General features: G+C 41.5%; 1 pseudogene; it reads right to left on the bottom strand.

The window, feature by feature from the left end:
* Positions 1 to 10,735: 10,735 nt before the first annotated feature.
* Positions 10,736 to 10,859, bottom strand: LOC141114632 (U2 spliceosomal RNA; annotated as a pseudogene).
* Between the last annotated feature and the right edge of the window lie 2,441 nt (positions 10,860 to 13,300).

Genomic DNA, 13,300 nt, shown 5'->3' on the forward strand with positions numbered 1-13,300 from the left:
TTTCTTGGATCCCTGTTGTGAAAAATCCTGAAGTGTTTTGACATATTATGTGTTTTCACCCCTCTTTTAATGTTATTAACGTGTTCTGCTATACGGACTCCCATGGGTCTGGAGGTTCTCCCCACATATTGGAGTCCGCAATCGCATTGCAACATATATACTACCCCCACAGTATCACACGTGATCAGGTTTTTGATCTGGTAGGTTCTGTTGATGGCGGAGGCAGTAAATTCCTTCCTTTTTTTAGAATTATGTTTACATTACCTACGTACTGGGCATTTCCCTCATGCATAGAATCCAGACATAAAACTAAAGATTCTGTTTTCTTTTAGCACAGGGGGATCCACCACACTTGGGGCTATCATATCCCTCAAGGTAGGTGGTCTTCTGTAAATAAATCTAGGGCAAGCTGGCATGATTGAACCTAAGATGTTATCTTTTTTTAGGATGTCCCAATGTCTCAGAATTATCTTTTCAAACTTTTTGTGTTGAATATTGTAATCTAAAATAATCCTAAACTTAAAGTCGTCTTTCCGTTTATTATTTCTGTTTATATCAGCTACCAAGGTGGGTCGCTCCATGTTACCAACTTTCTCAATCTCATCCACTATATGTTCTCTGGTGTATCCTTTTTGGAAAAACCTTTTTGCCAGTACATTGGCTTGTGAGTGGTAATCACTATCAAGAGTACAGTTACGCCTAAGGCGAATAAACTGTCCTCTTGGGATGTTATATAGTCAAGAGTGATGATGACAGCTATCTAAGGGAATATACCCGTTTCTGTCCATCGGCTTAAAATAATTCCAAGTCTTAAAAGAACATTCTTGTTTGAAGATTTCTTAGTCGAGGAAGGCTATGCTTAAGGCATCAGCATTCCATGACAGACGAATGTTCTTAGTATTGCCATTGAGCTTGGACATGAACAGTTTGAGACTGATAAGATCCCCCTCCCATATCATAAACAGATCGTCAATGTATCTTTGGTAACAGACCAGCTGTGTCGGTCTGCTGACAAAGACAAACTCCTCTTCCCAAAGTGCCATAAAAATATTCGTGACACTCGGTGCAAAACGAGCGCCCATAGCGACTCAGAGCATTTGTAAAAAGAATTTCCCATCATAAGAGAAATAATTTCTGGTAAGGCAGAACTCTAAAGATTTCAGAAGAAAATCCTTAAGCTGGGGAGTAAATTGGATTTGTTTAACGCCCATTGTACAGAATTTAAGGCATCTGAATGGCTAATTATGGTGTACAGTGAGCTAACGTCAGCTGTCACCAGCAAGCTATTCTTCTTGCAGGGTATTCGTTCCACAATCTGTATGATATGTTTGGTGTCTTTCAAAAACTCTGTAGTGGTCGATACTAAGGGTTTCAAAAAATAATCTATGTACTGACCCAATCGCGCTGAAACAGAGTCAATACCGTTTACAATGGGCCTGCCCGGAGGTGACTGGAGGTCCTTATGTATCTTAGGAAGAAAATACATAATAGGTCTTCTGCATGCACTAGGGTCTAAGTACAATGATTCCTTTTTGTTAAGAACTCCCCGTGCTTTACCTAAGGAAATCAATGATTGTAATTCCTCTTTGAACTGAATGATAGGATCATGACTCAACACTTGATATGTATTCCTATCCGATAATAAGCGATCCATTTCCCCCTTATAGTAGGATTTGCTCATATTGATCAATTCACCCCCACGGGGGGGGTGACTAGATTCTTATTCTTTTCTAGTGTGCTAATTCCTTTCTTAAAGTAAGACGGGTCCCCCACTTTTTTAATTTTCATCTCCTCCAAATCACTAGTGACCATGTTCTTGAAGACCTCTATATGTCTATGGTCATTCTTTGGGGGATTGAAAACTGACTTGTTGGCCATATTTGAATGGGGTCCAGAGGTAAGCCCAGAACCTGTGAGGGCAGACCTTTCCCCGGGTTTAGAGAGAAAATATCTCTTAATGTTCAAAGTTCTTACGAATTTCTGTAAGCTAATGTAGGTCTTAAAATTAAATGCAGGTGCAAACTTAAGACCTTTATCCAGGACTCTCATTTCATCCTCTGATAGGTCAGTACCACTGATATTATAAATGCCCAGGCCTAATGGGACTTTTGCCTTTTTTGTTTTCCGTCCAGCTCTTCTCCCTCTCTTTGCCTTCTTTTGCCCCCTTGTCTGTTTCCCGTTGGTGTGTGGCCCCCTGGCTTTTCCCAATGGGGCTGAGGGTTCCCTAAAAAATCGCTCCCATGATGTATATCGTCCTTACACAGGGGGGTGAGTCTATTATACATGGGTATAGGGGCTCTGTCATACTGGTGGTCATTTTCTCCATAAAATGAATCCTGCTCAGGATATATAATGGCCCCAATTAGACATATTGCTGGGGTTTCTACCTCTGGAGGGATGCGGGGGGCCCCAATTTTCTCCTCTGTGACCTTGATCATAAGAGGATGGATGATGATAATAGCTCCCCCTATCTTTACCGCCCCTGGAGGAATAACCCCTGCCTCGTTTTTTAGAATTGGTATAACTTCTAGGGACCGCTCCCTGAGAAGTAAATGATTGTGAATGAGATGGTTGGGGGTAAACTCCCGGGGTGCTCCGTAATGGTATATTGGGCATCAGTTGAGTGGGAATAATAGGTGCAGATTCTGAGGTCTGCAATCTAGATTGCCACTTAAAAACCTCTCCTTTAGAGAAGTCACCAGAATCTCTGATGTACTTGTTTCTCTTCTTCCCCTGCACCTCTTTATCCCATTTAACCATTTTATTTTTTAATTCTCTGGATAATCTAGAAAAATCCGGGGAATTCTGTAAAGGTTCTATTGTACTCTTTATATCTGTAATTTGTTTATCTAATAATACCATTTTCTTCCGTTTCCTAATGAGCAGGAAATCAATAAGTTCCTGTCCTCTATTGTTAAAAAACTGATACTATTCTTGTATAGATTCATCATCAGTAAGACCATCATTAGGGGGGAGATCCCACCTAAGTCTTCTGGGTACTAATTTGCTCTTTGTATACTGTTCAAAAGACGCAATGTCCCACCATGCTTTAATCTTTTTTTCAAAAAGGTATTCTAATTTTTTAAAGCTAGTAGATAGGTCATCTGACATGTTAACAGACTGGGTATTAGAGAAAACTTCATTAAGTTTAACCTCTCTTTGTTCGAAGAAAGATAAAACTTCCGTGAATGCAGCTGAGAGAAATGTGAAAAAAACAGATGAATATAAAAGAAGAACAATCAGCCCAAACAAATATAAAATAAATGCAAGCTGAACACTGTAGGTAATCACAAAGTAATGGTATATTGGGCATCAGTTGAGTGGGAATAATAGGTGCAGATTCTGAGGTCTGCAATCTAGATTGCCACTTAAAAACCTCTCCTTTAGAGAAGTCACCAGAATCTCTGATGTACTTGTTTCTCTTCTTCTCCTTTATCCCATTTAACCATTTTATCTTTTAATTCTCCGGATAATCTAGAAAAATCTGTAGAGGTTCTATTGTACTCTTTAAATCTGTAATTTGTTTATCTAATAATACCATTTTCTTCAGTTTCCTAATAAGCAGGAAATCAATAAGTTCCTGTCCTCTATTGTTAAAAAACTGATACCATTCTTGTATAGATTCATCATCAGTAAGACCATCATTAGGGGGGAGATCCCACCTAAGTCTTCTGGGTACTAATTTGCTCTTTGTATACTGTTCAAAAGACGCAATATCCCACCATGCTTTAATCTTTTTTTTCAAAAAGGTATCCTAATTTTTTAAAGCTAGTAGATAGGTCATCTGACATGTTAACAGACTGGGTACTAGAGAATTAGAGACATTGGGACATCCTAAAAAAAGATAACATCTTAGGTTCAATCCTGCCAGCTCGCCCTAGATTTATTTACAGAAGTCCACCTACCTTGAGGGATATGATAGCCCCCTGTGCTAAAAGAAAACAGATTTTTTAGTATTATGTCTGGATTCTATGCATGCGGGAAATGCCCAGCATGTAGGCAATGTAAACATAATTCTAAAAAAAGGAAGGAATTTACTGCCTCCGCCACCAACAGAACCTACCAGATCAAAAACCTGATCACGTGTGATACTGTGGGGGTAGTATATATGTTGCAATGCGATTGCGGACTCCAATATGTGGGGAGAACCTCCAGACCCATGGGAGTCCATATAGCAGAACACGTTAATAACATTAAAAGAGAGGTGAAAACACATAATGTGTCAAAACACTTCAGGATTTTTCACAACAGGGATCCAAGAAAACTACAATTCTGGGGTCTAGAAAAAGTTACCAAACATTGGAGAGGGGGTAACTATATAAAGCAGCTGAGTCAGCGAGAATCTCTATGGATCTATGAAACCAGGGTTGCGGTCCCTAGGGGGTTAAATGTTAAGTTTGACCTCAACTGCTTTATATCAGATAAATAAGATTAGACATGTGTGTGTCTCCTTTCTGTTCTTTTTTCCCCCTCCTTTTTATGTGTAATTTGGATTCTATTGAGATGGCCGCGGGTACACAATACATATTAGATCTCTTTTTGCCACCTAAAAGATCTCTATAGTTGCTCGAGATCAATGTGGATTAATTGATTTTATGTTTGTTTTTACTTAATTTTTGTGCTAGCTGGTGTGGCCGCAGAGTAATGGAACTGTTTGTTGACGTGATGCTTACTTCCGGTTTCCGTTACATACTCTGCAGACACTAGACTGGTATTTAAGGCTCCAGGGTGACTCACTGGCTCCACCCTCGCTGACGAAGTCCTATTGGACGTAACGCCGCGTACGGGGGTGGAGCTTCTTTCCACACATCACCCGCTGCCATCTCTCAGCTGTTCGGCTATGAACAAGCTGTTTTTATTTACTTGTGTTACTTTTTACTGCTTGCGCTTGTTAGCGCTAGATTTTATTGAATAAATCATCCAGTTTTTAAATGGAGTACACTTAGAGCATCTTTTTCTCATTTGGGACTGCTGCATCTCCATATTACTGTCACATTGGGAAGCAATACTCACTGCATTTCATTACTGGATTGGTGTTCCATGGTGCCGGACCGGATATCCCTTACAGTGGCTGTGGAATGTTCGTCTACCTCTTAGCAGACACGTGCGTATATGACCTCCTATAACAAGAGGTCCACCTAGTTACATAGTTACATAGTAGGTGAGGTTGAAAAAAGACACAAGTCCATCAAGTCCAACCTACGTGTGTGATTATGTGTCAGTATTACATTGTATATCCCTGTATGTTGCGGTAATTCAGGTGATTATCTAATAGTTTCTTGAAGCTATCAATGCTCCCCGCTGAGACCACCGCCTGTGGAAGGGAATTCCACATCCTTGCCACTCTTACAGTAAAGAACCCTCTACGTAGTTTAAGGTTAAACCTCTTTTCTTCTAATTGTAATGAGTGGCCACGAGTCTTATTAAACTCTCTTCTGTGAAAAAGTTTTATCCCTATTGTGGGGTCACCAGTACAGTATTTGTAAATTGAAATCATATCAGTTCAGTGCTCGCAACCTTTCCTCATAACTAAGATCCTCCAGACCCTTTATTAGTTTTGTTGCCCTTCTTTGTACTCGCTCCGTTTCCAGTACATCCTTCCTGAGGACTGGTGACCAAAACTGGACAGCATACTCCAGGTGCGGCCGGACCAGAGCCTTGTAGAGTGGGAGAATTATCGTTTTATCTCTGGCGTTGATCCCCCTTTTAATGCATGCCAATATTCTGTTTGCTTTGTTAGCAGCAGCTTGGCATTGCATGCCATTGCTGAGCCTATCATCTACTAGGACCCCCAGGTCCTTTTCCATCCTATATTCCCCCAAGGTTCTCCCCCCAGTGTATAGATTGCATTCATATTTTTGCCACCCAAATGCATTATTTTAAATTTTTCTACATTGAACCTCATTTGCCATGTAGTCGCCCACCCCATTAATTTGTTCAGGTCTTTTTGCAAGGTTTCCACATCCTGCGGAGAAGTTATTGCCCTGCTTAGCTTAGTATCGTCTGCAGATACAGAGATTGAACTATCCCATCCTCCAGGTCGTTTATGAACAAATTAAATAGGATTGGTCCCAGCACAGAACCCTGGGGAACCTCACTACCCACCCCTGACCATTCTGAGTACTCCCCATTTATCACCACCCTATGAACTCGCCCTTGTAGCCAGTTTTCAATCCATGTACTCACCCTATGGTCCATGCCAACGGACCTTATTTTGTACAGTAAACGTTTATGGGGAACTGTGTCAAATGCTTTTGCAAAATCCAGATACACCATGTCTACGGGCCTTCCTTTATCTAGATGGCAACTCACCTCCTCATAGAAGGTTCATAGATTGGTTTGGCAAGAACGATTCTTCATGAATCCATGCTGATTACTGTTAATGATACCGTTCTTATTACTAAAATCTTGTATATAGTCCCTTATCATCCCCTCCAAGAGTTTACATACTATTGATGTTAGGCTAACTGGTCTGTAATTCCCAGGGATGTATTTTGGGCCCTTTTTAAATATTGGTGCTACATTGGCTTTTCTCCAATCAGCTGGTACCATTCCAGTCAGTAGACTATCTGTAAAAATTAGGAACAACGGTCTGGCAATCAGTTGACTGAGTTCCCTAAGTACCCTCGGATGCAAGCCATCTGGTCCCGGTGATTTATTAATGTTAAGTTTCTCAAGTCTAATTTTAATTCTGTCCTCTGTTAACCATGGAGGTGCTTCCTGTGTTGTGTCATGAGGATAAACACTGCAGTTTTGGTTACTGAAGCCCCCCGATTCACTCGTGAAGACTGAGGAGAAGAATAAATTCAATACCTTCGCCATCTCCCCATCCTTTGTAACCAGATGTCCTTCCTCATTCTTTATGGGGCCAATATGGTCTGTCCTCCCTTTTTTACTGTTTACATACTTAAAGAATTTCTTGGGATTTTTTTTGCTCTCCTCCGCTATGTGTCTTTCATGTTTTATCTTAGCCATCCTAATTGCACCCTTACATTTCTTGTTGCATTCTTTATAAAGTCTGAATGCTGAGGATGATCCCTCAACCCTGTATTTTTTGAAAGCCTTCTCCTTTGCTTTTATATGCATTTTTACATTGGAGTTAAGCCATCCAGGATTTTTGTTCGCTCTTTTAAATTTATTACCCAGTGGGATACATTGGCTAATGCCCTTATTTAATATGCTCTTAAAGCAAACCCATCTCTCCTCTGTATTCTTTGTTCCTAATATTTTATCCCAATTTATGCCTTTTAGCAAGTTTTGTAGTTTAGGGAAGTTGGCTCTTTTGAAATTCAGTGTCTTTGTGTTCCCTTTATGTTTCCTATTTGTGTGATTTATACTGAAACTAATTGACCTGTGATCGCTGTTACCTAAATTGCCCCGTATTTCCACATCCGTGATCAGGTCTGTATTGTTGGTAATCAGTAGATCCAGTAATGTTTTATTTCTAGTTGGTGCGTCTACCATCTGACCCATAAAATTGTCCTGGAAGACATTAAGGAACTGGCGAGCCTTAAATGAATGCGCGGTTCCCTCCGCCCAGTCTATGTCTGGATAATTAAAATCCCCCATTATGATAACACTTCCCATCCTTGCTGCTAATCCAATTTGTGATAGGAGATCCGTCTCCACTTCCTCCCTCAGGTTAGGGGGCCTATAGCATACTCCCAGTATTATTTTTCCCTTAGCTTCATCCCTTTGGAGCTCTACCCATAAGGATTCCACCTCCTCTCTAGCTCCCTCAGTGATGTCACCTCTCACATTCACTTGTACATTATTCTTGATATATAGGCATACCCCTCCCCCTTTTTTACCCTCTCTATCCTTGCGGTATAGGTTATACCCTTGAATGTTTGCCAGCCAATCATGAGAGCTGTTGAACCAGGTCTCTGAAATTCCCACAAAATCCAAATCCTCCTTGTACAACAGTATCTCTAGTTCAGCCATATTGTCCGCCATGCTCCTGGCATTGGTGAACATGCCACATAGTTTAGACCGGTCGCATATTGTCCTAGTATTGGGTGTTTCGAGATTGCAACTAGGACTTGCTACTATACTCACCTTGTGTTTTTGTGCTTTGGTTAACCTACCACTAATGCCCCCAATACTACCCTCTGGAATATCTTCCGCGCTGGGTATCTCTGTCTCTGGACCCTCCCCCCCATTGCCTAGTTTAAAAACCCCTCTAACTTTTTGGCCATCTTCATTCCCAGCAGATCTGCACCCTCCTCATTTAGGTGCAGTCCGTCCCTTCTATAGTACCGGTTACCGACTGAGAAGTCGGCCTAGTCCTCCAGGAACCCAAACCCCTCCTTACTACACCAGCTCTTCAGCCACTTGTTTACTTCCCTAATCTGCCTCTGCCTTTCTGGTGTGGCTTTATGTACCGGTAGTATTCCTGAGAATACTACCTTGGAGGTCCTTTTCCTCAATTTATCTCCTAAGTCCCTAAAATCGTTCTTTAGGACACTCCATCTGCCTCTGACTTTGTCATTGGTGCCAACGTGCACCATGACAGCCGGGTCTTCCCCAGCCCCTCCCAGTAATCTGTCCACAAGATCCGTTATGTGCCGAACCCGAGCGCCGGTAGACAACATACTGTTCGGCGCTTCAGGTCTTGGTTACAGATTGCCCTCTCTGTCCTTCTAAGAATTGAGTCCCCTACCACCAGAATCTGTCTTTCCTTTCCCTTTGCTGCCCCCCACTCTCACTGGAGGAGTTCTTCCCCCGGCAGCTAGGAGAGTCCCTCAGCTCCAGCAGTGCTGGTCCCTGACTGGTTTCACCAATGTCACTCAATGGAGCGTACTTATTGGGATGCTCCAGTCCTGGATCTGCCTCCCTGGCACTTCCCCCTCTACCCTTCCTGACTGTCACCCATCTACTCTTTGCTAGTGCCTGCACCTCTTTGTCTCCACCCACCTCTGTGATGGCCCCTGCCGACACCTGCCGTGTACGTTCCTGTCTCTCCTTTAGTATGGAGGGACTGCTCAGTGCTGACAGTTGCTTCCCCAGATTCAGAACCTGGGCTTCCAGGGAAACAATGTGCTTACATTTTGCACAGCAGTATTCGCCCTCGATCGGATGATCAAGGAACGCATACATGCAGCAAGATGTACAAAGAGTCGCCTCTCCACACCCGCCGGGCATCGTACCTATTAAATTTTGTGAGGATTTGGGGATTTTACCCTGTCCAAATTACCTAACAGCTAGCTTCCTGGAACTAATACTCAACAGCTAGCTTCCTGGCACTAATACTCTTGTCTCAACCTGATCTGGTAAGCACATCTGTGTGTCTGTGGTGGAGGATATCGTCACCAATTTATTACAGAAGAATTTGTTCCCCTTCCTGTCACGAGGGATCTATCATCTTCCCTTGAACTCTCCAGTCCCTTTATGTGTTATGGACTTTGTTCTTTTTTAATTTTTTGCGCTGCACTAAAATTGTTTTACTAGTATTGTTAGGCTTTGTGATTACCTATAGTGTTCAGCTTGCATTTATTTATTTAATTTAAATCATTTTTATTATTTTACACCGTTGAAAAAAGTAAAGCATACAGTTAAGCAATAAAACCCAAACATGTGTCTTTTAACAGTTAATATTCATAACAACCTTACCTATATTACCGTAAAGCCTCATCCTCTCACCCTCCCACTACCCTTCCTATTAAGGATAACCGTTTTCAGTGTACATGTTATTCCTTAGTTGCGTCTTTTATTGGGAACTACATTTTCCTTGTCACTTCCCATTTTTAAACTGTCATTACATAGGGACTCTGATGCAACACTCACAGGGGGCATACCACCCCTTGTAGCCAGGGGTTCCATATCTTAACAAACTTGCCATAGTTACCTAGCCTAGTGTAAGTTGTTTTTTCTTTCCATACTAATGAATTTATAATCGTAACCCATTCTTCCGGAGTCGGGGGCATTTTTGATTGCCAGGATTGTGTGATTAATTTCCTTGCTTGATACAGACATCTCCCAATCGCTATTATAGTACTCGAATTCCCTACATCTTCGTCAATGTGACCCAAAATACATATTTTAGGTTCTAGTTCTAATTTAACCCTAAACGTGATATTAATAATTTTTAAAATCCCTGACCAATATTTAACCAGTTTTGGGCAACTCTACACCATGTGTATAAGGTCCCCCGTCTCCCAGATCTACGGCCAAACATATATAATTTCTTGGGGGTATAATAAGCTCTATGTAGTAATAACAAATGTGAAGCTTTTTGTGAGGGAGAGACCGACACCAATGGGCCAAATTCTAAAATCCTCTTCCATTGCTTCTCAGTTATTACCCCCACATCTACTTCCCATCTTTCTTTGTTCCTAGAGGTCTGTACCTGTATATTAATTCTGCCTGTTATTTGTGCATATATCTCGGATATAAGACCTTTGGTGATATCTGTCTTGGAGCAGTGGAATCTTACTCCATATCAACTGTTTCTCCCTGAACTGATTGTCCAGGGCGTGTCTGATCTGTAAATAACTGTAGAATGTTTTATTAGGTATCCCATACTCTTGTCTCAACTCTGCAAATGATTTTAAGGTGTCACCCTCATACAGTTGGATCAGCCGACTCACTCCATACCTTTCCCATATCTTGTTTTTCTCTATAGTTAATAACTCGTGTAGATTTTTATTATGCCAAATGGGCGAGTATTCTGTAACTCCTCCATACCCCATACCTTGCATTTATTTTAAATTAGTTTGAGCTGATTGTTCTCCCTTTATATTCAACTATAACACCATTGGATTTGCTGGCTCTCCCTACGAGAGTAGCACAGCGCCTCCTCTGGAAACTGATAAGAACAGATACTACGCTTGATCTTAGCCAAAAGGCCGAGAAGCAATTGAGACTAACTAAATTATACAATTTTCTGGATGAGGATATTGGTGAGGAATGGATTAGAGAGATGTGGCTACTCAATAAATCTTGGTTGGGAATGATTATTAAACAAAGGGAGAGAAACCTAGAACATATCAAGCTGGATATTATAAGTATTCAGGAACAGCTAAGGGCATTCACAGACTAATGGCCCGTACACACGGTCGGATTTTCCGATGGAAAATGTCCGATCGGAGCGTGTTGTCAGAAATTCCGACCGTGTGTGGGCTCCATCGGACATTTTCCATCGGATTTTCCGACACACAAAGTTGGAGAGCAGGAGATAAAATTTTCCGACAACAAAATCCATTGTCGGAAATTCCGATCGTGTGTACACAAATCCGATGGACAAAGTGCCACGCATGCTCAGAATAAATAAAGAGATGAAAGCTATTGGCCACTGCCCCGTTTATAGTCCCGACGTACGTGTTTTACGTCACTGTGTTCAGAACGATCGGATTTTCCGACAACTTTGTGTGACCGTGTGTATGCAAGACAAGTTTGAGCCAACATCCGTCGGAAAAAATCCATGGATTTTGTTGTCGGAATGTCCTAACAAAGTCCGACCGTGTGTACGCCCTATTAGAATCCTTCGCTGTATGGGATATGAGAATTAACGAACAAACAACAGAGTTTGAGGCAGATTTGATAGTTAGAAAATCAGGAAAATTTGAGAGGGATAGGCAGGACTATATGGCAGGTTGTGAGTTTAATTGGAAAGAGATAAGATGTCTGCATTTCCAATAAATGAACAGAAGGGAGACACGGAGCGAAGAGATCACCCTGCAACCATTGCTTCCTCCAATGGTGGAAGTGGGGTGAATAGGAATAGAAGCAACAATAGAAATAGAAATAAAAATAAATATTGGAATAAAAAAAAAAAAAAAAAAAACTGAAATAATAAAAATAGGATATATAATGATCGGTTGGACAATGGATCTCATAGATGTATGTACATGACAATTTTCCGCCCCTTCAAGCACAAAGAGGCCCACCAGTAGATTCTGATCATAATGGCAAAAGTGATCAAGGAGATCAGAGAGTTGGGGATCGTACTGGACAAGACATTGCTATTAATGCAAATCTACTACCACAGAAAGAAGTCACATTGCAAGAGGTGAGAATGGACCCACTGACGTTGATACATCCAAATTTGAATGTAATAGAGAAACAACAGGAGTCCCTCCTAAGACCTAGATCCAGCGACTTATTGGGAGTAGGAAGAAATGTCATCAACACCAAAGTAACAAAATCAAATGATGAGATTTCTTTTTTTGTGTAAGGAGCTGCGGGGAGGACGAAACCCGCAGCGCAGAAAAGCATTGCATTCCGACCACTTTCACCCCCGAATACCAGGAGGCAATTAAAACAACAAGAAGAGGGCGTCGGGGAGAGCGGAAAACTAAAAAGGAATCCAAAGCACTAGAAAGCCATTCCACTATAAAAATATTAAATTTGTCGAAATGCAAGTTCTCAGAAACAGAATTCAAGCTGCTCAGAAGAGGGCTCAATTCTGCTCCAGAGAGCCCTCCTAATCTCTTCAAACTCTTTATCGACCTCAATAAGTTTGTACGAAACCTTACCGTGAAGCGCCACTTTAGGCTGAAGGAACTTAATGGAGTAGCTAACGAGAGTCCAGAGATGACTGCTCCCATTTCTCCCGTTGAGCCTTTAGATGAGGGAATACTGGAGACCTTGGAGGAACTATATATAGAAGGAGGTCAAGAGTACGTCGAGATTCCCTCCCTGACATTGGAGGGTAGGACTATCAATACTAGCTTTAGACAAAGATCGAGCTTCTACCCCCACTGGAACAAGGGCAATTTTATACCAACATTCTATGAGGTTGTGATGGAAGAGTTCAGAAGGATATGTGGAAGTAATACTCGGAAATACAATAAGGGCCACGAAGCAGGTCTGTATGGTTCTCTGAGTAGTCTGAGAAAAAATTCGGAAATTGTAATAAGAAAAGCAGACAAGGGTGGAGGCCTGGTTATACGACAGGGATCAATATTTAGAGGAAGCATTTAGATTGATCGGTGATACAAACACCTATGAGAGGCTCACTTGGGACCCCACGGTTATATATAACATTGGGCTTTAAGAGCTTTTGGATAGAGCACTAGCAAATCAGGTTCTAACTAAGAGTGAATATCAATTTTTGTACTCTAAGCACCCAGTGGTCCCCTATTTCTACCATATCCCAAAAGTACATAAGGATATGGAGAAGCCCCCAGGCAGACCAATTATTGCGGGAATGGACAGTCTGACTATCAATCTCAGTAGCTACATTGATCATTTCCTCCAGGGTTTAGTAACAAATCTGCCATCCTTCATAATGGTTTTGGGCCATGCCCTGGAGATACTTAGTGCATATACATGGGAGAAAGGATACAGATGGCTATCG

This window comes from Aquarana catesbeiana, linkage group LG12 (genome assembly GCF_042186555.1).
Source record: "Aquarana catesbeiana isolate 2022-GZ linkage group LG12, ASM4218655v1, whole genome shotgun sequence".
NCBI lineage: Eukaryota > Metazoa > Chordata > Amphibia > Anura > Ranidae > Aquarana > Aquarana catesbeiana.